Genomic DNA, 23,476 nt, shown 5'->3' on the forward strand with positions numbered 1-23,476 from the left:
AAGTAAAATATTTTAGAAGTTGCCCTTCTGAGCATGAAATTGGGATCTGTATTAGGCATGAAGGCTGTGGGTGGGGGTGCGGTACAGGGGCAGATTTTCTGGGTAAGGTAGAAGGGAATGACAAACAGTAGTAAATCTTGAGTCACTGAAGCTGATCTTATTTCTCTGAAGTTGAAACTCAGCATCTTCACTGGGGTTTGCAAACGTTCTGAGTGTGTCAAAAATAAAGTATTTATGTCTGCTTGATATATATATATATATATATATATATATATATATATATATATATATATATATATGTTTTGCAGTCTGGTGGGGGCAGTTATAGGAGGGCAAGAAGCTTGATCATCTTGTCACTGAGCCCTCAGTGCCCAGCACAGTGCCAGGAGTAGAAGGTTCTCAACAAAGAAGTGTCGAATAAATGGACAATGGGTGAGGGAAGAGGTTTCCTGTGCCAATCAATGTCTACTTTGATGATTTTTCACATCTCCTTTTCAATGAGATGTAGGCACTAAAGATGGTATTGTGACATTCTCTGAACAGGCGCAGATGATCAATAGTGATAGAAAAATAGGGGCGGTGAAGTAGAAAAAGTGCTGTATGAAGAGTTCTGCAGGATTTGGGCAAGTCACAGCACCTCCTTGATACCCAGTTTCCTTTATGTGTGCCTGAGATAGATTTTATGAGGTAAAATGCTCCTTTGGCTCAGTGTTTCTAAGATAATTTATCAAAAATGATATATAATAATCAAGTGGGATCAAGATTTCACCCTATTAACTGCCATGATGTCCAAAGGACATAAATGAGGCCATTGCATAGCCTCTGTTCTTGTTTATGTTCAATCAGCACTTATTTAGAGCCTGCCATATGCCTGCTGGGCCCAGTTACCAGTTACCTTTTCCTTTCAAAAATCCTCAGGTGATTGGCTTTGGATAACATCACTTTATATGCTGGCAATTCTTTCTCTGTTGGCTAACCAAAGTGACCAGTTATGGTCTAATATCAGAGTTGGTTTCTCAAGTGAAACAGAAGTGTTTAGCTTTTGCCAACTTCTCCCTAGAGATGCCCTGCCAAATTCACCACATTCATCATCATTCACAGAAAAATCACCAACTTCTAGCAAAAGTGAATGTCTCTGAAAATGGAGTTGGCAGTATCAGAAAGGGGTACATTTGAGTGGGTTCAGTCAGACTTTCATTGGTGCCCAAGAGATTCAACTAGGTAAAGGACAGCCTCTGATCCCAGGGGGATGTGGCAAAATGATAGCTACGTGGAGGTGGGTATGAGATTTCCTGGTCGCACAAGCTACCTCTGATTTCCAGAGGACTTGAAAAAGCCAGGCCTGAATCGAAAAACTACTCATCCTGTGTAACTTTTAGATATTCTTCTTTGACCACATGCTTGGAGGAACACAATAAAGCCTCTTGTGTCCCGAAAGGAAATCATCCTGGCAAATACAAATGGCCTAAATCTAACCGGACAAAAGGAGGGGGGTGGGGGGAGAAAGGACAGGGGTGGCAAGCCCCAAGCTGTATTTCCAGGAGGCTTCTCCCAGTAGCCCACTGATCCGTGCGTGCTACGGCCTCCGTCTCATCTCTCGCTATCAAAACAGTATCCAAGTTTGGGTGCGGCGAGTAACGCTTACGGCATTTCTGTCCTCACACTTTCTAAGTCGGTGGTGAAATTCCAGCCTTCTTCAATCTGACGCTGCATAGTAGCTCTTGAAGCACACACGGGGGACCCAGTGAGTCAGCAGGGGGAGCAGTTTTCCATACCACAGTTTCTGGACACAACCTCAGTGCACTACAAAAATCTGCAGTGCCTCTGCACTTCTCTTAAAAAGCAAAGCAAAAAAAAAAAAAAAAAAAAAAGTTTCTTCACACATCTTACTATTCAGTGTGCGCCTTGCCGACAAGGTTACCCCAGAGCAGCTCTGTAATCCTTCACTGAAATAGGCTTTATTGATTGCTCTGGTCTATTGTTCTCTTTTCAAGTCCCCCAAGTTCAAGTTCATCCTGGTGTTACATCATGTCTGGTTGCTAAGAGCAACCAGACAGACCCAGACGTGACTATCATTAGCAAGAAACCCTCCGCTCTCCTCCCACCAACCTTCCAGTGGCTCTGACGTAGCAAGCCCACTGCAAACACATTGAAGTATTTATTCTGCCTAATTTATGACCTACACGGCAAGCGAGACCCCCACTCCAAAAACCAACACTGTTGTATATTTAATTAATCTGTCTTTCTCTGGCACTTGGGAAAGTTAGACAAAGGACTAATTATTGTGTTTCACTCTCCACACTTTTCTTTCGGGGGTGTGTGTGTGAATATTTGCATGGGAAAGAAAACCACAAGGCCTAGCATTCCCCCCCCCTCCACTTTTTCTTTTTTGCCCTATTGACATTTCATGAAATACTTTAGCTGCTTAAGGGAATTAGAAAAAAAATGCGATGTGAATGTTACTCCTTCTGAGTTGGTATTCAGTAACACAAATCAACTCATGACATGTTTAAATTTAAATGCTAACCACACACTCTCAGAGTTACTTTAAAGGTTAGTTTTTAATCAATAGAAGTTGCTGACTCTGGGTTTTTGAGCTGCGCACTGCAGCTCTTGGGCTTTTGTCTACCGTTAGAGCTTTCAAACTTTTTTTTTCCTTGAGATGATTTTAGCAATGATTTTCAGACACAGAAGGCTATTGTGCTCTGACCAGCAACATATCAATAGAGAAGCGAGTTGCCCTGTGGTGTGGTGTCAATATGACTCCTGAAGGCATGGGTTGGGGGTCTTTAATAACCCATGAAAAAAACTTAATTAACCCTTTCAGGCCCAAACCAAAACCTATTCTTAAACTTTTTCACTCCTGTAATTTGACCATTAGTACTTATTTCAACATCACACTAATCTTCATGACAATTAACCCAGCTACTTGACCAAGGCTTCCCCTTGCCCCCCACCCCTGAATGGGAAGTCAATCCTAGTGGAACCACACAGGGAATTTGTTTTTTGTTTTTTTGAGGCTTTTTTTTTGGGGGGGGGGGAGATAAGCTCTCTTTGATTAAATCATTTATTTGCCGAGATGTCAGATAAGTAGTTATAATAATAAAAAAACAAAAACTCATCCATTTCACCTAATTATTTTCTCAGGCTCAGTTTGTGGCTGAAGACGCTCTTAATTTCTTTATGATGAATGACGAATGTGATAGTTGCACATGTATTTGCCACTTGATTTCTAGAAACTTCCACAAACTACTAGTAACATCAAGTAGACAAGATAGTATTTGGAAAAGCCCACTTTTCTCTTGTGACATTTTCTTAGGAAATCTACTATGCAAGCAGCGCGAATTTCAAAACATTACTTGAAGAATGACACTGAGCATTTTTTTCCTTGGGCCATACAAGAGAAATACAAAAATAATCTGAGGTTGTTAAACTGTTGGGGCTGAGTAGCAGCAAATCACTGGGAAAATGGTGCCACATTGAACAAAATTCATTTATGGAGAGTCAAAATACTGTCTTCTGACATTTACTGACACAAGCTTACATTTCATATGGTTTCTGCCTTCCTACTTTATAACCCCTTAATCTAACCTCCTGTATCCAGATGGACTACAAAGGAATCTCTGTCCCTTATCTGCAGTGAGTTCCAATATTACAATACAATATAGGACGATGTTATCTTGATACATTTACATTAAGGAAGTAAACACAGAGCTTTGATCTATTTTTTCCTCAGGGACTTTCAGCTATAGTTGTTTTGGAGGTCCATAAATCCACACTCCCACAGAGGCTCCAGTTCAGTAAAATTAGTCTGTTACATTCACAATTTCTACAGTTTGGGATGTGCTGGGGGTGGGAGCGGCGGAGGGGGTTGGTGGTGATTGTCCTCTCTCAGTGTTCAAGGTGAAACATCAAAAGAAACCTTGCAGTCCAGGACCAGAGCTCAGCTTTCCTTTTCTCCAGTCAAATGAAGAAGTAATCTCATCAGGTTGGAAAGTGCTGACTAAGGATTTAATAAAGTGCCTGCAGATGTGGCGTCTCTAAGGTATTCAACTCATGTAATGCAAAACAGCTCCACACTGAATGTGCTTATAAAATTTCATTTAACCATTGCAGCGCGAAATTTTTTTTCTTCACCGTTCTCTAAGGAGTTTTATCACACTTCCCACCCCTTAATTTACAGCTCTATGAAAGTTCGAATCCCATTCTGCTGGGATTCTGGAATACTCACAGTAGTCAGGTTTTATGAACCATAAACAATATCCATCCGGCTGCATCCTAAACAGGGAGGCTGGGACGGCTGTAGGCACCTTTGACAGTGCCAGGCTCCTTCCTTTCTTATGCTCCATGGAGAGCTGTTAGGAAACTCTTTGCCAAAATTTGGTCATGAGGTGGCCTAAGACAAGGTTGACGAAGACGACTCCTTCGTTAACAACAGACATTCTAATGTGAATAACAACTTTTTTTTTTTCTCCAAAGGCCTTTTATATACTCTTCTCACTGAGAGGGCAGGATGTATATTTTAACGATGAAAGGAAATACAAGTCTGTTTGAGATAGCTATATTTTACTGTAACTAAAAAAAAAAAAGAGAGAGAGAGGGTGCGGGGGGTGGAAAGGGGGAGGGTGGCACAGACTGTGACGCAGCAGAATCTGTTTTTCAGATTAAAAAGTTAAACAAAAGGCCTCGAGGGCAAAGTTGAACAGTGCGGAAGGAGGCTGTTAATGTGGAATCCAGAACTGGGTGTGACACTTCGCTTTCTTCTCCAGGCAAGGTGGGTTATTTAAGGACATTCACATACGTAAAACAGAGACATGCAGACACAGGGAGGCCTGTCTCCACTCCCCCAGCAGGCCTGACTCTTCATCAGCCCCAAAGAGTTCTCTACCAACCAGGACAGCATGAGTTGTGGGCACCATTTTGACTCTTCTCCTCAAGTGGCTCACACTCACCCAGTTAGTCATTTTTGGCTTCCTGCTCTTGTATGGATGAGCCAAAGCTCACTGCTTAGCCCAAATGAGTTGCTCTTGGCAAATCAGCCCAAAGCCTGGTAGCTCCATTCAGCCCCCCAACCCTTTCAATACAACAGAAATGGACAGGACTTCTGGGTTTCTAGCATCAGTTAGCCATCATTTTGGGGCATTTCTTCACTCATGCCACAAGCACTAGGGGCCTCACACGTGCTATGTATGTTAGGCTCTGGGGATAGAATGTGTACAGTAAACAGGTCCTGCCCTTAAGGAGCTGTTGTGCAGAAAGACGCCACCGGATTGCAGCCTTCTATACCTTTCAAGATAACAGGAACCCTGCCCTTCTCATAGTAGGGTCTTTACCAACCGAATATCGACTGATGGGGCTGAACATCTGATGTCCCAGGGACTCTGGGTTGAGTCCTACTTTTTCCCTTAGCTCGTTGTATGACTTTAAGTAAGCAGGTCTCTGCCCTAGGCCCCCAGAGACCTGCCGAGAGGACTCATTCTGCATGACAGCAGAGGAGAGGGGTGGGGGGTTTACACTGGTTTCTTCTGGAAAAGGTGGCATGCTATATACACAGGTGTCAGTTACTGGGATTGCCAGCCACGGGCTTTGATCTCTGCCGTCATTTTTCTTGTCTGATTTTGTTAATTAAAGAAAGCCTGTTTTCAATAACGCTAAACCAAGACTTGTTTATTGTACAGGAAACTATTAAAACATTAATGGGCCATGATTGGCCCTACTTACCTTTGTGGCCTTATCTTTTCACTGCTTGTACTCAACACTTGTGCTGTGTTAAACTTCTTCCAGATTCCCCAAAGCCAAATGCTTTCTCCCTGCTGGGCCTTGGCACGGGCGATCCCGCTCTCCTTGGCTTTGCTAACACTTGCTAGTTCTTGCATTCTCAGATTAGCATCCCTTCTTCCAAGGGGTCTTTCTCCAGGCCTTTAGTCCTGGGGTTTACCTCTGTCACAGTCTCTGAACTGTAATTACCTGTTTTCTCCCCAAGAAAATGGATCTCTTCTTGAGTGTGGCATCCCCAGTGTCTTGCCCAGCGGCTGGTGCAGAGTAGGCACTTACTAAATGCGGTTGAATAAAGGAAGGCAGGCAGGCAGGCAGGCAGAAATGAGCTGTCCCTAAGGTTCTCTCGAAGCCTGGTGTCAGTTACCCCAACAAGGCATTTAGATGGATGACTTCTAGCATAGCTGTACCACATCCATGCTCATGCCACATGGCCATGCCTCCCCAAATGACAGGTGCTTTCCGGAGAGGGAGAGAGAGAAAGAGACACGCAGGTCTCCACAAGCTGCCCCAGGCAGTTCTGATGGAAGAGTTCTTGCAGTAGGGCCAACTGTGGCCAACTGCGTCAGTAGCACGTGCAATAGTTTTGTAACATGGACGGCTGCCTACTTACTACAAGCACAGAGGAGTTGTCCAAACCACCGCTCCCTGGAGAGTGACCGTGCTGCTCCCGGCCAAGACCTCCGTTTGGTTCAAACCTCAAGACGGGAAAACACTAATCTTTTTGCCCAATAAGCCATCCAGCACCTCCAAACCTTGAGAGTACACACACAATCCAATTATTCCGACTGTAGTTCCAAAGTCTAAATCTTTCACCATCTTCCAACCTGCCCTAGTGTCTGCCTCACTATCAAGAATTTTTTTTTTTTTTTGGTCTCCCTTTACATTTTCATCTGAGTAACCTTTTTACCTCATGAAACCAAAGACTTTTTTGAATTAACAGCGGTGTTCTGGCCCACTCACATGCACTCTGCAGACCTCCCTCTCAGAGGGCTGTATGCCCCGTGGTGGAGCGAGGGCCCCAGAGGTGGAGTTAGCAGAATCCCATCGTCCAACTAGTACACACTGCCCTGTACTAGTTAAGTCATGTCAGGGAAGTTAGCATTCCCGAGTCTCAGTTTTAGACTCCATGAAATGGAGAGAACAACCTGACCAGTTTTTATGTGGCTTAGATGAGCTAATGCCTGGATAGAGGCAAGCCCAGAAAACCAGGACGTCAAGGGAAATGGCTTAACATGTGTCTGGGCCCTCAGGTCCACGTGAGACGCTGGGAAGACCCGTTCCCTTGGAAAGTCACCGCTCAACAAGGCGACTCTCTCGGACTTAATGATATAATTTCTTAGTTAAAAGTAGCAGCTGCGTCGGTTCCATCCCCCCCCCCACGCCCCCCATTGCAAGAGAAAGTTCTTGAGAAAATAAAAATCTGTCTTTAATTGCGGTATTAAAATCAGAGCAGCGAAACTAACCACACAAAAGGAATTGGCTCAAGTTTATGAAAGGCATTTGGGCCCTTGCCTTGCAAGGCTAAACTGCACGCCTTGGAAGTTGGGGGGGAGCGGGGGAGCGGGGCGGCGGGGAGGGAGGGAGTAGTCAGGCAACCAAGTGGGCCAGAAACAATCCTATTTTGGTTTTTGTTAGCGAATGGCATACTACATAGATCAGAGACTTCTTATAAAATACAAACCCCCACTGTACACAAAGCACAGGAAAATGTGAGGAAAAAAGGGAAAAACTAAAAGCAGCTTAGGGTGTGTTAACGCTGCTATTCTGTCAGCTTAAAGAGTATTTTATGCTTGATCAACAGCTCTTTTTTTATTGTGCTTTTCTTTCATTCATTCAAGACATCAAAGCCGGGCGCCACCAGTGTACCTGCCCTTCTGGAGCCGCTTGTGAGGGGGTTCTAATGAAGCACGACTCTGGGAGCCGGAGACCCCCGTGGACACGGCAGTTCAAAGGGAATATTTCAACAATGATTACATTTTGTAAATCTTTTTATGAAAGAGACAGCTTATTTCCTGCTTTTTCATGAAAAATAGATTCTATCCATTAAAGTGAGCCCGCGCCACGGAAGCTGCTTGAGATCTGAGGTGCGGCGTGGAGATTAAGGGGACAAGGGCCCGATGAAATCGTCCAGAGTTCCTATCTGTGGGGCGAGGATGGCACCGCCGGATTCTCTGGGTGGAGCCGCGACAGTGCGCTGGATGGCTCTGCGAACGGAAATGCAGTGACAATGGGGCTCCGCGGTTTATTTTCAGCCAGGCCTGGTGTTTATTGTTTGTTCCTTTTTACTCATTTTTGATTCCACAAAGTCCAGACCAAGTACCAGAAGGCATCAGGCAACCCCTTTGATTGCACAGAGGAAAGATGAAAGATTTTAGTTACAGATTCATTAAATGCTGTTATTTTAGTGCCCCGAAATGGGACGAACCCTTTCGCGTGTGGGAAGTTAGCCATTAAAAGGCTGGCTCTGGTCTGAAGATACAATACAGGCTTTATTACTGGCTAATGTCTGCCCCGAAAGGCAAAAAAATAAAGAAGGCACGGTACCCTTTGGTAATTTTTGATTTTCGGTATTAAGATAATCTTTCCTCTGGTCTTTTTTTCTTTCTTTCTTTTCTTTTTTTTCTTTTTTTTTTTGGCGGCAGGGAGAGTTGAGTACAGTCGGCACGGAGGAGAATATGATTTCCTAGGGAGCTATGAAATGAAAAAAAAAATGTATGTTTTCTGCACATCAGATTCCGACTTTAATTAAATGCCTGTTGTCTAACAAGTGCAGACAGTCACACTTGGGGCTGGCCCAATGGTGGCCCAGGGAGGTAACCTTTCTTGTTTAAAAAGAGAGGCGTGGGAGTGGAGGTCAGAGCTCAGCAGAGCGTGGCCACATTGTAATAATCATTCCACCCGGTGCTTCTCCGCTCCTGTTCTTCCCCCAGAGCTGAAAAGCCCTTCCCCAACACCACTCAGGTTCACAGCACATCTATCATGTAGATTTAGTGTTCAGATTGCGCAGGTAGAAAAGGTCTGGAAAGGGGAAAAAATAACATGAAAGCGAAAAGTCCAGTTCTTACAAAAAGGCTCCCAGAGACGTCCTGCAATAGAGCAATGGAGGATCTGATACTTTGCCAGAAACGAATTCCCAAACTAACCTTTTCAGCCAAGAAGCCCTTTAGGCACTGGATGGCACCTGCCACCTCTGGACCTTTCCACCCCAGCTGGTGCCCACTGGCACGACCTACAGCACGGGTCTTTGCTTCTTACCCCCTTAATCACCCTCTGTTCACGGTAGGGGCTCCCTCCTCCTGTCCTTTCCCAGCCCTCCAGCCAGTCTCTTTCTCTCCTTCTCCACCTGGGTTTGAGCCCCCCACAGGAATTAGGGCAGACCCCCTCCTCTCCCAAAGGCTGCACAAACCAACAGTCCTTCCTACTCCATTCACTGGATTAAGAAAAGAAGCGCAGGAGAACGCACTCAGTTGCAACCACAACCACCCCACCCAGCAGCTGGAATGGAAGATTTCTGTAGTGAGCCAAAGAAACCAGGTTTAGAAGTAGAATGGGGGTGGAAAGTGGAGGAGGCTGCTGTATCTCAGTTCTCAGATTCACAAGGACAGTGAGATGTACCTGAGCACTGGACTGTGAATTGGAAGCCTCAGCTCAGGCACTGGCTGCCCTGGGACTGGCATCCCGGGAGGTCATCACTCTGATTCTACTTACTAAGATCTCAGTCCTTAACTTTCTTGACCTTCTGGGAACACCTGTTTTTCCATTTCACTGGTTCCAGGAGTCAGTGACAGTGTGGATGGGATACTAGGGTAAAACTGGTCACAAAAACTGGTCACACCCCTCATTGAGCTGAGAGTGAACTTGGCCATGGAGAAAGCTAGAGACCTGAGTTTTAGTCTCTGTGACTTCCGGGCCCAGGGGTGGGAGGGGGGTGGTGAGGGTCCAACCTAACTTATCTGCAAAGCAGTCCTGGGTGTACCAGTTACCCACAGTATTTGGAGGCAATAACAAACACAAAAAGATGAAACATTCAAATACTGGCCTAAATGATTTTGAAATACCAGCCAGAAGAGTAATGAGCAGCAGGGCCATGGGAGGTGTGGCTGTGATCTGGAAGACATGGGGTGGGAGTCAAGGTTTCCTCTGGGCCAATTACCCTTGATAGAAATGGAATGATTTCCCCGGGCCTAGTCAAAGCTTCATGTGACATCCCCGAATGCACAAACCAGGGATCAGTGAACAATGCTTTCCTCCTTCTTCTGAAAATGTGGTAGGATTTAGGGTTTTATGGCAACACAACTTGTCTTTGTTAAGACGTGACTTGCAAAACAAACCCACATGGGGGAGTTGGCAGTTTCAAATGACAGTATTTTTTTTTTAATGCTGAAACAGCAAATGCTTTTTATGTTCAGATTTATTTCCTTCTAAATTTGTAGATTAAATTTAAAAGTAAGCGATATTCATTACTACAAACGATTCGATTCTTCCTGAATATTTCTAGGGGAGGTGAGTGGGAAGCTTCAGGGTGGGGTTGGGTGGGGAACTGAACAAAGACAAGATCCTATAACCTTAGCATTCAGTGTGAAGGGTCTCATCAATGGTTTGGCCATATACATAAGATGTATGACTGGCAGAGCTACTTGGCTTCCCTGGCAGGAGTCTATGCTTCTTGGAGAGAGGTAATATCATCCTAACACAGCAAATTTACTGCATTTTTATCTTTCTAGTCATGACTTTGGAGGTGGTGAAGATCTCCCAAGCAAAGACAGATTTAAGAATGTGTTTTATAAAATCAAACATGGTAACAAAATCACCTACTTTGTTTTCAGATAAGTTCTCCAGGTAGGGCTGTCCCAGTAAATCACATCTGGGAACAAGGTTAGAACTCACGCACTCAGTGCTAATCTAGAACAGTTACACATTCCGCTATCACTTTATTATATTTTAATGAAACCAATTACACACTGGACTGTGATACATTCATGGGCTCCTTAAATACCCTTTTCTCTTGTTAAGTCACCATATGGATGGGAGATGCTATTGTTCTTTTTGCAAGAATGGTGGGAAGTTTAAATGATACCTCTTAACTTTCACTGGATTCTGCAATCACAAAAATCTTGCAGCTCTACCACTGTCTTAAAGGCATTGAATTAAAAAAAAAATACTTGAAGATTTTTTTCTTTCTCTTTGAGGAGTGAATTGTCTGAGCTAAAATATGGCTTCCTGTTGTACTCCATCAGCCTTTTGGTGGTGTTTTTCAGGAACAGGTTTACGAGTTCAAGTTCAGGTTTAAACTAAATAAAACACTCTTCAGGAGTTTATAACTGAGCCTCATTTACATGTGTTCCCTCTGAGCTCTGTCGGCCTCAGTGTGCTAGTTTCCAAGGCTTGGTGAAGGAATGTTTTACAGTTGGAATCTGTACGGCTTTCTCAGGCATTTCAGACTCTGAGGCTGAGCAGCACAAGCTTTAGTTAGTATTCAAAGTTTCCTCAGATCTGCCATAAAGTCAAAGAAAGAGAAAAAGAAAGACAAGGCAGGGGCCAACTGTATCTTCTTAATTTTCCCTGTAAGGCTTTCAAGTTAACATTCCAGTTGAAAAGTGAGTAACAGATTCTAGATATAGTTCTAGAATTCCAAAGCCAGGACTCTGAATTCCTCTGCAATTGTCTTCAGCATTTCTATGAAACTGGTCAATGCATATTTATTCTCTTCAAATATAAAAACTAGAGTTTGCTAAACTGGTTTTCTGCCTTGAAAATGTAGATAAAGAGTGTTATGAAGATAAATGTCCCCAACCCAAAAGGGATCCCATATTGTGTTTATGAAAAAAACCTAAGGGATTTTTGAGGTCAGAAAGATCTTAGGGATTTTCCCGGCAATAAAGGTACACTGGAGAGGAAGAAGTAGCTATTTTGGGTTGGGGACTATAAAAGAGTTTAAGTAGGGATCGTAAATGCTATTATAGAGAACCAATCTGGAGAGAGCTGAGTTCATGAATCACCGAGGTTAAGACTAAGCGAGGGTCCAGGAGTTCAGAGAAAGCAGCCATTGTCTTCATGGGCAGATATGGAAAGAGAACCAGAGAAATAGCACCATGGACTCTGCCACTCACTTCTCTCTGAAATTTGAGTTTATCTAGTGAGAAAGCAGGTACAGGAGTAATAAACCAATGATGCAGGGCCTGAGAGTTACTTTCTAGCATCTCTTTACACTGGAATGCTTCTTTCTGGATAGGTGAGCACATCCAGCATCACTGTGGGATGTGGCATTCCCAGCTTCAGCAGCTGTCTCCCTGCAGAGTGATATGTGATGAATCGAATAGTTTAAGAAAAATTAAGCACTGCTGTGGGTGTTAGAGAAGAATCTACCTGGCCAAGGGAGGATGGTGCAAAGAGTCCACAATGAATCTGAGTCTCAGTGCGTGCCTCTGTTAAGGAGGGATTAAGACCACCTTCCTAGCATTGTGGTTGTGAGGATAAATGGAAATGATATATGAAAGTGCTTTGTGTCTTAACAAGACTATGCAGAACTGATGCTTGTTTTATGGTATTCTTTTCTGACAGGAAAGACAGAAACCTCATCTTTCTATGCCAGTCACTGCTCCTCTTGGCCTAGTACAATGATAGGCAGTCATTTTTCTTGAATAAATACAATAACAGCAATTGTATGCTAGCCATGTATTCTTCCTTCAATCCCCTGAACTTAGACTAGCTCAAAGGCTGAGAAACATCAAGGATTTTCTAAAAACAAGTTAAATGTGAATAAGCTTCTAAATAAAACTCTTTGCTATGAAAGTAAGTTTCTTCTACTGGATAAGACATGAATAAAATGTAGAATCATTGAGATGATATTCTGAAGGAATGGACAGTAAAAGAAGTCTCTTTTGGGACAGCAGTTTACTTACGGTGATTGAGTGGATGGGCTCGTAACCCTAAGAGTTTGTCAGCCTCTGGCCAGGACCGATTGGCCATTCTGGCAGAAAGATGATAATTTGCATAGGAGATAGTCTCTGCTAATCCCACTGGTCAGTCATCCACAGATTCTTGAGAGTCATGTTCTTTCTTTCATCTAGGTTTATTTTCTTTTTTCTTTTTCATAGATATATGATTTGGACTCCTTCTCCACTGCCTTTTGGATTCTGCTGTTCAAGGTTGCTATAGGAAACAAACATAACTGGCTAACGTGACTTTTTTTTTTTTTAAGGTTACTCTGACAAAATGGTGGATGGGAGGAATTTGAAACTCGAGATGGTTTGCAGATTTTCCTGAGGATTTAATTTACCAATGTGAATTTTAATTGTTTGGAAGATAAAATAATTTGACAGTCAACCTGGTAAGTTCAAAAAGTTGGGGCAGCTCCAGTGGCCCAGAGCCTTCAGCCCAGGGCGTGATCCTGGAGACCCGGAATCGAGTCCCGTTTTGGGCTCCCTGAATGGAGCCTGCTTCTCCCTCTGTCTGTGTCTCTGCCTCTCTCTCTCTCTCTCTCTCTCATGAATAAATAAATAAAATCTTAAAAAAAAAAAAAAAGTTGTTCACTTGTTAGTGTGTTGGTAGGTAGATGCAGGTCTAATGTTTTTAAACCGATGCTGAATCCTTTGGTCAAACAGTATCCTTATTCTATGATTTTCTGCAAGAAACAGAGAGCACCAAATCTGGAAACATACTGGCTTAAGAGAGCTACATGGAAGGCATGGGCTGAAGAGGACAAGCTATTTCCTAGAAGCCAATTAGACCCTTGGAGAAGCTGCCTTCTTTCTTCCGCTCCCTTAGCGTTAGTTATTCAGTGGTGTCAATAGCTCATCTTACCATGCAGCTTAATTTGTGCCTGGTTCTTATTCTAAGCAAGCAGCCAGGAAGGGGTGTAAAGGGGGGCAGTCCAGATTTGACAGCACTGACCCTATGGCTGAGGAGCATTAGTGAATTCCATAAGGAGTATCAAGCAGCAGTTCTTAGTTTACAAAGGTCATTGTGATGCAAGGCCCAGGGGAAGTGAAGAGCCAAGCAAGCAGCCTTCCTGGAAGATGGTGGGGGTGGGAGAAAGAGGAAGAATGATGTTTTTAGGAGGGTGGGGGTGAAGAGAAGTGGGTACATCTTTAGACTTTGACAGGGAAAAATATTTGGGAAGAGGCCAACTGTGAGATGCAGCATGGCCCTCGCTGGCTGGTAATGATGTAACAAATAGCAACATTCAGAGCTATCCAGATACCAGGGAGAACAACTGGCAGATATTAAAATCATTATAAGATGTGAAATTATACCTCTCACTGCTTCATTATCACTATATTTCATAATATTTGTCTAGAAAGGCACACAAAGCCTATCAGGTTAAATTAATCCTAATGATCAATTTTAGTTTTATTCTAATTAAACAATTTCAATTTAATTAATGCGAGCACAGAAATTAGTCAAAATTACAAATGTAAATGTTGAACTTTAAATCAAAGGTCCTCCCTGCTCTCTGCCTCCTGTAGAAGCACTTTAAAGTGTTTGCCTGGGAAAGTAGATGGGAATTTTAACCTTTGTCTATACTGTGAAGGACGAAAGTTAAGAAACTGTGCAAGTAAAAGCTACCCAGGAGCACAGACAGACCCACCCACACCCACATCCACAGGGTACACCCACAGGGCAGTTTAGCAGGAAAAATTCTGTGAGGTAGACTTTCGAATTACACGCTTTTGTTCTCGAGGATTCCAATGCACTCAGGTCAGTCTAATGGATATAGGGCTTTTATAAAACACCTCTGTAAAATAGAGGCCACGCACCCATTTCCTATGGCAGAGATTCAACCACCAGTCCCTTTCCTCCCTGGTGTGGGATACCCTACATTCCAGTTCCCCTTTTGCCTCTGGTTAGCCTCGTGCCCTTGGAGGCTCTTTCACCTCCTTGGGCTTTGGGTCTCTTGAATGGAGGTGCTGTTTTATCAAAATGACACAGGCTTTATTCCAAAATGCACTTAAAGTTGTATCTGGAAAATGATGGTGTCTAGAGTAGATCATCTTTTTTTTTTTTTAATTTAAAGATTTTATTATTTATTCATGAGAGACACACAGAGGCAGAGACATAGGCCGAGGGAGAAGCAGGCTCCCTGTGAGGAGCCTGATACGGGACTCCATCCCAGGACCTCGGGATCCCAACCTGAGCCAAAGGCAGATGCTCAACCACTGAGCCACCCAGGTATCCCTAGAGTAGATCATCTTTAAGGAAATTACCAGCTTCAATATTCCGTATTTCTATAACTTCAAAAAATACTGGTATCTTAAAATAGATCTGAAAATGGTGAGGGGTATCTGTATCTGAGTCATCCTGTAAAGACATGCAAATAACCTTTTCTCTTAATGAAAATCCAATGTAGATGGAATCCAGAGTTCCAAAAATTTAAGGAAGGAAAGGACATGGTGGATGAAATTTTTTTTTTTTTTTCTAAAAAGAGAAGACGACGGAGGGGGGTGGCAGCACATGCAAAAAATGTGAAATAGAAAAAAAAATAATAAAAAGAAATGCATTTCACTTTTTGTATTTAAACACTTTTGTACTGGTGAATCATACCAAATAACAGGCCTGTAGCGTTGCAGATTCTTGGTCTTAGCAGAATGTTATATGTGGCGTAAGATTCTATGTTATTGCCCTTACATTCATAAAACAGCCACAACTTCTTTTCCCACAAGGAAGCCTTCATACATGATCTTCCATTTTGACTTGTTCCCAATTGCATATGAGAATTATTTGATAGCAATCAATCCACTATCACTGTTCAGGGACATTATAGGAGAACAGCAGAGTAATTTAACAATATAGTTGATTAGTGTAATAATCATCATTAAATGTAGTAATGATAGTGGGATTCCCCTTACCTTGGTTAATGACCATAGACAATTCATTTCTTGACTGCCAGTGGTAGAAATGGTTTTTGAAATATTAACTTCTGCCCCATGGGAATGACACTTAGCCCACCACATTTAATTTTTGACCTTCACTGAACAGCATGATCCTAATCCCTTGATTTTATAATCTTAACTAGGAAACATTAAAATATGGATTGACTCCAGTTGGCAGGAATCTTTATGTTCTTTTCAGTAAAAAAGCTATAAATCCAATGGTTGACCTTTTATTTCCAGGTCACAAATGACACCCACTCACTTTTGTCCGTTCACATAGGATTTATGTTAGGGTCTACAGGTATAAGCCATGAAAGTTGAACTTTAATGAAATGTCTTTCAAAGATGTGCACTTAACCAAAAATTTCCCACAAAAAAATTAGCAGATAGCCTTTTAAAAATAGCTATTACATCTTCAGGTTCATGGCTGGCCTCAACTAAATCTATTTTTCACTTGTAGTAAGTTTCCTCTAATACTATTATTTTTCTGAGGATAAAAATTAGGTGTGTGTTTGGGATGATAATAGTACCTTAGTTCCCAATTTAGATTTCTAAACTGAAAGATTTCTGAAATGTTCTCTCTTGCCATCACCATAATTCATCTATCTCAAGCTGAAAAATGTTCCCTGTCCTTTTTCACAAAATCAATTGTATTGATGGGAGGCATTCTGTGTTGTCAATCAGGGAAATGTGAGTTGATGGGACCCCAAAGCAGTGTGATAAGGTAAGGAATACCAAACTTGCTCAGGTCCACACCATCTGAGGGAGGTCAATGCTTCCCATAATACTCTTCCTGTCATGTAGCACCCTGTCACAATTAATAATGTAGAAGGAGCTGATTAACTTAAGTAAAGTGCTCTCTGCTGTGTAAACACATAAAGATCTATGAGGCAAAAAAAAAAAAAAAAAAAAGCAAAAAGGGGAGGGCAGGAAAGAAAAAAACGTCATTTTTATTTTTCATGTGGATGCGTTCTCACTTTCCATTCTTCTCTTGTAACAATTACTGTACCAGCCACTCTGACAGAGTCAATAAATTGATCTGGGTCTTGATGCAGCAGCAAAGCAGACTGATCTGATACACCATTATCTGTAGTGGAGAGTGTGTGTGTGTGGAGGGTTTGGGTGCGCTTGGGTGGCTGAGGGCAACGGGGAGAAATCCACAAAGGCAAGTCAGTGTCACTCTGGATAGGTAATTAGTGCTCTACATGGAGTTTCTGGAGAGATGAATGCATCCGTGGTGTGCTGTGTGCATGAGCATGTGTGCACGCGTGTGTGTGTGCAGGTTTAGAAGGGGCAGAGAAAAAGAAGCCTTCGACTTGGCTAAAGGATGCAGCCTAAGTAATACCGTATGCACCACTTATTTAGGTCCCTGCGGTATTTCAGTCACTCAAACAGATCTGCAATTCAATGAGGATCACCACCCCATTAGAACTAATCATGTCAGCTGTGTATCTGACAAAATAAACATTCAGAAACTGTGCTCCTAGGTTCATAACGTTTTTTGCACAGGGATTTTTTTTCTTCTCTCCCTCATCCAGCATAAAGTTTAATAGTTTTTAAATATGAAATTATAACATACATACAAACTCTCCGTATGCATTTCTCAGTGTATTTTGCCTCCCAACCAGAAACTGCAGCTGTTGCTGAGCTTTAACTTGCTCCTTGGGAGTATGCTAAGTATGTTCTTAATAAATAAATATCATTCCACTAGCTAATGAGAGAATTAATGGCACAACTTATGGAACACGGATGTGGGAGGATGGGGGGAAAAGAGACTCAGCTTAGGGGGACATGACCAGATCACCTCTGGGGTTTTCGCCATATTAACATTTCTGGGTTCTTATGGGCAATCACAGGTCCCTGGTCCTAAAGATGAATGAGATGCATCCTGCCTGACCTCTGGTGCTTTACAGAGATTCAATTCTAAGAGGCGAACAAGCAGCAGCACACATCCGCAGCTCTCCGTGTGCCAGGGAAGGGTGCTGGGGGCTTTATAACCTAACCATGTTCAATCTTTATAAAACTCCAAGCAGCACGCACAGGTTTCCAATTTTATAAATGTGACCTCTGAGGTTCAGAAAGGCTAAAAACTACCCCCAGATCACTATAATAGTCTCAGATTGCCGTAGCAGAATATCCTAAACTGGGTTGCTCAAATAATATTAAATATCTGAAAATCTTGTTTTCTCACAGTTCTGGAGGCTCGGAGGTCCAATGTCAAGGTTCTAGCTCATCTGTACCTGACCGGTCCCTGAGGGTCCTCTTCCTGGTTTGCAGGTGGCTGCCTTCTCACCAGTCCTCACGGCCGAGACAGTACCAGCTCTCTGGTGTCTCTTCTTACACCCGCACTAATCCCATCATGAGCTCCTCCCACCCCACAGATAAACCTCTTTCCCCAAGTCCCCATCTTCAAATATCATTGCAGTGGGGGCTAGGGTTTCAGAATATGAATTTTGGCAGGGTAGGGGTAGGAGGAAAGGGGGAACAACACAATTCAGTCGACAGCAGTCACGTACTGAGATGAATCAAAATCAAGTCTGTCTGGCTCCAGCGGATGTCTTCTTTCCTATATTGCATTGCCCAGGAGAGGAGGGTGCCTCATGATCACAGGTCTTCAAACTACTAATATCTGTAAAATCCTGTACCTAAGGACTGTTAAAGGAAGCTAGGTTAAAGTTGCTTCACCTATAGAAATCCCTCTGTGTCCTTCACCTGCTTCCCACCTTCCACAGAATAAAGTCCAATTGCCTTACCATTGTATAAAGTAATGTATTTATTCATGACTAGACCCTAACTTCCTAGCCTCATTATTCAACGTTCTCTGCCATTTACATTAACAGACATACCAAACAGAGTAATGTTCCTCAAACTGTTACTCTTTTGCACATGCTGTTCCCCCTGTCTGGAATGGAATGTTGTCCGTCTCCTTCGAGACCAGCTCATGTGTCATCTCGTCTACAATATCTTCCATGAATGCCCAGCTTCTCTCCAGAGAAAATTACCTACTCTTTGTACTCCTTACAGATTTTACATACTTTAATTGTTTCATTTATCATACCTTACTATAATTTGTTTACCTTTCTCCCTAGAAGTCTGTGAGCAAGGTATGGCAGGGATTGGATACACAGACATACATACATACACACACATGCATTCCTCTTCCAGCCTAGTGTGGTGCCAAGAATATAGTAGGTGCTCAGATTTTTTTTTTCCCTGTTCCCAAGATCAATCACATAACTGATGAGTGGGGGAGATAAGCTAAGTATCCAAGTATTTTGGCTCCTAGTCTAGCGCTCCTTCTATTCTACCAAGAGGCACAGGTCACTATCACGGTCAGTTCCCTTACTAGAATTCTCTATCATATTGTCCTATCCTCGCAGGACTACTCCCTTCCCCAAACTCACACATAATGGCCATGGATCTGAGGAAGGGAGATGGTACTTGAGAGAGGCGAGGCTGTGTGCCAAGAGAACACAGGGCCTGAAGATTTCCCCAACTACTCAAGGCGACAGGAGCCACTCAGCATATTCTGCCTTGGAAGGGAGCACTGAACACTTCCCACATTATTAAGGCGGCACTGTGGGGGTCTGAGGTTGCCCTTCAAGTTCATGTCTGGGCTGCAGCTCCATTATCCCAACACATTGAGACTGTGGGAGGGAGGGCGTGAGGGCAAGGAACACAGGGCCAGCACTGCCGGCCCGTCCTAACCCCATGTGTCCCAGCCCCAACACAGGGATCCAGCTTATCACAAGCTCTTGTGATTCATTAGTTAATGTGTAAAGCATTTGGAAAGTGGAAAGCTAATTAGAAGTGCTAAGTTATTTCATCTCTGCTGTAAAGGAAGCAATGTGAAGCCTAAGGAAAAATTCTCATGCAAATATTTTGGGGAGGCGTGTGCTGTGGAATGTAACTCAATGAATAGGCCTCATTGAAAGGCTCTATCCCAAAAAGAGAGTCCCCCCCACCCAATAAAAGAATGTGCCTTCATCCTCAATAAACAAACAGGAAGGTAAACAAGTAGGTGTGAGAAAAGTGGGCAGAAAGAATCACTGAGAACTCATGTGAGATCTGTGAAAACCTCACTTGAGACAATAGGCCCTGGCCTTGAAACTGTGTATGTCAGTGGGACCTTCACATCTTGGGCTCAGGAGAAAGCCTGGGAAAGCCAGTGCCCGAAGGAACCTCTCCTAATGGGAAGGGTCATTTTTTAGAGCACAGAAACATCTGATAAAGTGAACTCCTCAGGCATGGGAGTTTCACAGGCAGAGGCGTTGTAGAAAGGCGGACAGTACGCCACCTGTACTGCCTCTCTCCTCACAGTTCACGGAGTGGGGCCAATCAACTCATTTTCCTGTTCTCTGAACTCTGTTGACTCAAGCTCAGCAAAACCAGGCTCTTTTCTTTTGCAAAGGAAGCATCTGGTTCCAAGTCATAAAAGAGAAACCCAGAACCTATTGCTGACTGTTTGATAAGCACCTGGGAGGGCACACGGAGGCACCGTTTCACAGAGTTCCCTTGCAATTACAAAGGGACATGTCCTCCAACTCAGCCCTTTCAGAGTTCCAGTTTACCAGGAGAAAGTTGACCTAGCCTGTGGGAGCTGGGCTGCACAAAACTCCAGTATGTCTGCCTGAATCCTGGTTTCGGACAGAAGGCTAACATGACATGATCACTACACACTCACTCACACTTGCACACACACACTCATGCACACACAACATATATGTCTCTTAGGCACACAGAGAGTGAGTGTAGAGGAAAGGCACTGTAAGAAGACAGGCATCAAGGGATGAAGGGAGTCAAGTGCTTCAACAGGAGTTAAAAGCACAGGAAACCTATCAGACAGTGGGAAAGAGGAATATGGCAAATACTGTTAACAGTTTACCTACTATGTACGGCCCCTTCTTTCTTGGGGCAATTTTGTTCAGGGAGGACGATGTACTCAGCATAGGTCACAATCAATCCCCATTTTAGCCAATCAACATAATTCCTTGCTAGCTTTCCCAGCATTCCTTGCAGCTAAAGATTCAAAGGTAATCCAGTTTTAGTTGGTGAGACCTAAATAGAAATTTTCTAACAGGAAGCAGGGGAAGAGTAAGGTATGGCCTTTGTTTCCCTGATGAAAGAGGGATAATGGAGTAGGATATGGGCTTGATGTCTGGAGCTGCACCAGCCATTTTACAACCTAAGGCACCAAGCATGAGGATGAATGGACAACATGCAAAGGATAGTAGAGCAGAATGTCTGCAGGAGCATGGGTTCCTGCTGGCATCATATAGCAGATGAAACAAGGCCAACAACCACATAGATTTCATATGAGAAAAATAATCCTGATTGGCTTAAACCACACTTAATTGGGTTCTCTTCTATGAGGCAGATAGTACAGTGGCCTTCATTTCATAGATGAAGGAACTGAATTTTAAAGGGTAACATCCAAGACACTCTGACGAATGGCACAGCCAGGATATGAAAATAGGTCTATCCTACTCTTTAATTCATTACTTTTTTACCAAATATATTTCCCTTAGTATCCCAGGACATCCCCTGATCAGAAACATCATTATCAAGATTCATCTAAGGACTGGAAATGTTGACAGCAATTCTGCAATTGATACTAGCTAGGGTTTTCTGGCTTCGTTGCAAGGCTATCATCAAACTCTGACCTCACTCCTCTTAGTTCTCTACACAAATTCTCACCTTCTGTTTTCAAGCTTTCCTCCCACTTCATTTTCAGCCCCCTCTTTCCCACAATCCCAACAGCTAATTTAATGGATACCAGATGTTTTATCCATCTTCTTCCATAAGATCTAAAATTTCAGGTGCAAGCTCCCTCTTATCTTTTCCTTCTCCATGGCCACTGATCTCATTTTAATACTGAGAAGAGTCAAGTGAGAAAGGAGACAGATTTACTGAGCACCTATTGTGTGCCAGACTCCAAGTAGGCACCTAATTCTTTCAATAATCATCCATTTGCTTTAACTAAGAAGCTTCCCCAAATCTTTTTGGAGCAGGCAAAAAGCACACAAACAAAAAGGCTAAACCCAAACTAAAACATGGGACTTAAAGATAATGGGATTACAGAAATATAAGAAATGAGGGAGACGGCGCCTGGGTGGCTCAGCTGGTTAAGCATCTGCCTTCAACCCAGGTCATGATCCTGGGGTCCTGGGATGGAGCCCCACATGAGGCTCCATGCTCAGTGGGGAGTCTGCTTCTCCCTCTCCCTCTGTTCCATCCCTTGCTCATGCTCTCTCTCTCAAATAAATAAATAAATAAAATCTTATTTTAAAAAAACAAAACAAAACAAAAAAAAAACAGAGAACTGAGGGAGGAAAAAGAGACCAGTACCTAGAACTGATGCTCTCACTTTGCCCAGAAGAGAAGTTTGTGGCTGAAGACATCTAAAACGTGCTACTAAATTGAAACTGAAAAACTGAAAGACAAGCGTTGTTTATTAAAAATCTTAAGAGTGTCTCATAGCCTATCACTGAGTCAACTACCAAGTGTACCTGAAGAGAATGTACAGGTTGGTGTGGGAGATAGGAAGCTGAGAGGATCCATTCTAGCCCACAGTAGCCGCTTCCTCAGAGGAAGGAGGGGAAGCACACTGCATAAGTTACTCATCCTGGTCAGGGGTTGTTTACTACTCTACACCTGTAACTGGAGTTGAGACCATAAGAGAAAAAATGACCAGGCACTGCCTTCTCCCCTTCAGGGTTTCAGGGTCTAATAGGGGGAAGTATATTCACTTGCTGCCAGTCCTTACCACCCTCAGAGACAGTTTTCTCTTGGGGAGTCTCTCTTCCTTGGGGCACAATTTAGCTGAAGAGGAGAAATGGTGTGCAGAGGAATAGATGTGCCTAATTTATTAGGCTTTGGAGGTACCTTTAGGGCAAATGCTCAATGGAAGGATCCATGGGGTTATAATCTTTAGGGGAGGGATTGTCCTAATTTGCTTGACAGTTGCTTTAGATCCAGAGTTTGGCTGGTTCTGGCCATATCCACATAGTAGCACATGAGGATGTGCTAAAAGGTTCACTCAAGACCTTGCCTAATGGGACACACTGAAGGGAGCCTGGGCTTGGGAATCAGAAGTGAGTTTGTTCCCTGGCTATACTGATCCCTGGCTATGGGGTTCCAGGGAAGTCACTTCTCTTTAAATCTCAGTTTTTTAAATCTGCATAATGGGGGTTAACAATAATAATGGTTCAGCCCACCTCAATGGATTGCTTTTTTTTTTTTTAAGATTTTATTTATTTGAGAGAGAGCATGTGTGTGAAGGATAGAGAGCAAGACAGAGACCACACACAAGCAGGAGGGAGGGGCAGAGGGAGAAGCAGACTCCCCGCTGAACAGGGAGCTTGATGCAGGACTCAATCCTAGGACCCTGGGATCATGACCTGAGCCAAAGGCAGATGCTCAACTGACTGAGCCATGTAGGTGCCCCAAGAAAATACTTTATAATCCAGAAAATTCTATTTAAATCGAAGAGTTTAGTTATCAGCCAAACAATAAAAGCTATAATTTGTCGAAAGTTTAGTTGGAGTCAAGCATTTACTTTCTTTACACCAGTAAAATCTGAGAGATAAAACAACCATCAGAGATGATACAATCAATCATCATTCTGCAGTTAATAAACCAGACTAACAAAACTGAATTACCCCCCTCCCCGCCAAAAAAAAAGAGAAAAGAATAACAACAACAAAAAAGAAACACATATACTGTTTCTAAGTGATGGAATAAAGCTCCACCCAAGATCTGAAACGGAAGCCTACAATCTCAGCTGCTCTGCTATCTGGTCTCTGGGCAGAGGCTAGCTGTTCTCA

General features: G+C 43.1%; 1 protein-coding gene and 1 long non-coding RNA gene across 11 annotated transcripts in view; both read right to left on the reverse strand.

Moving 5' to 3' along the window:
• Positions 1–23,476, reverse strand: part of NFIA (nuclear factor I A) — a 373,258-nt gene that overhangs the window by 7,558 nt on the left and 342,224 nt on the right. The window lies entirely within an intron of this gene.
• Positions 10,693–13,766, reverse strand: LOC119876300. Its single transcript, XR_005359686.1, has 2 exons — positions 13,582–13,766; positions 10,693–12,930 (listed from the first exon to the last, which is right to left on the reverse strand). It is a non-coding gene; the product is annotated as an uncharacterized LOC119876300 (long non-coding RNA).

Source organism: Canis lupus, chromosome 5 (genome assembly GCF_011100685.1).
Source record: "Canis lupus familiaris isolate Mischka breed German Shepherd chromosome 5, alternate assembly UU_Cfam_GSD_1.0, whole genome shotgun sequence".
Classification (NCBI taxonomy): Eukaryota; Metazoa; Chordata; class Mammalia; order Carnivora; family Canidae; genus Canis; species Canis lupus.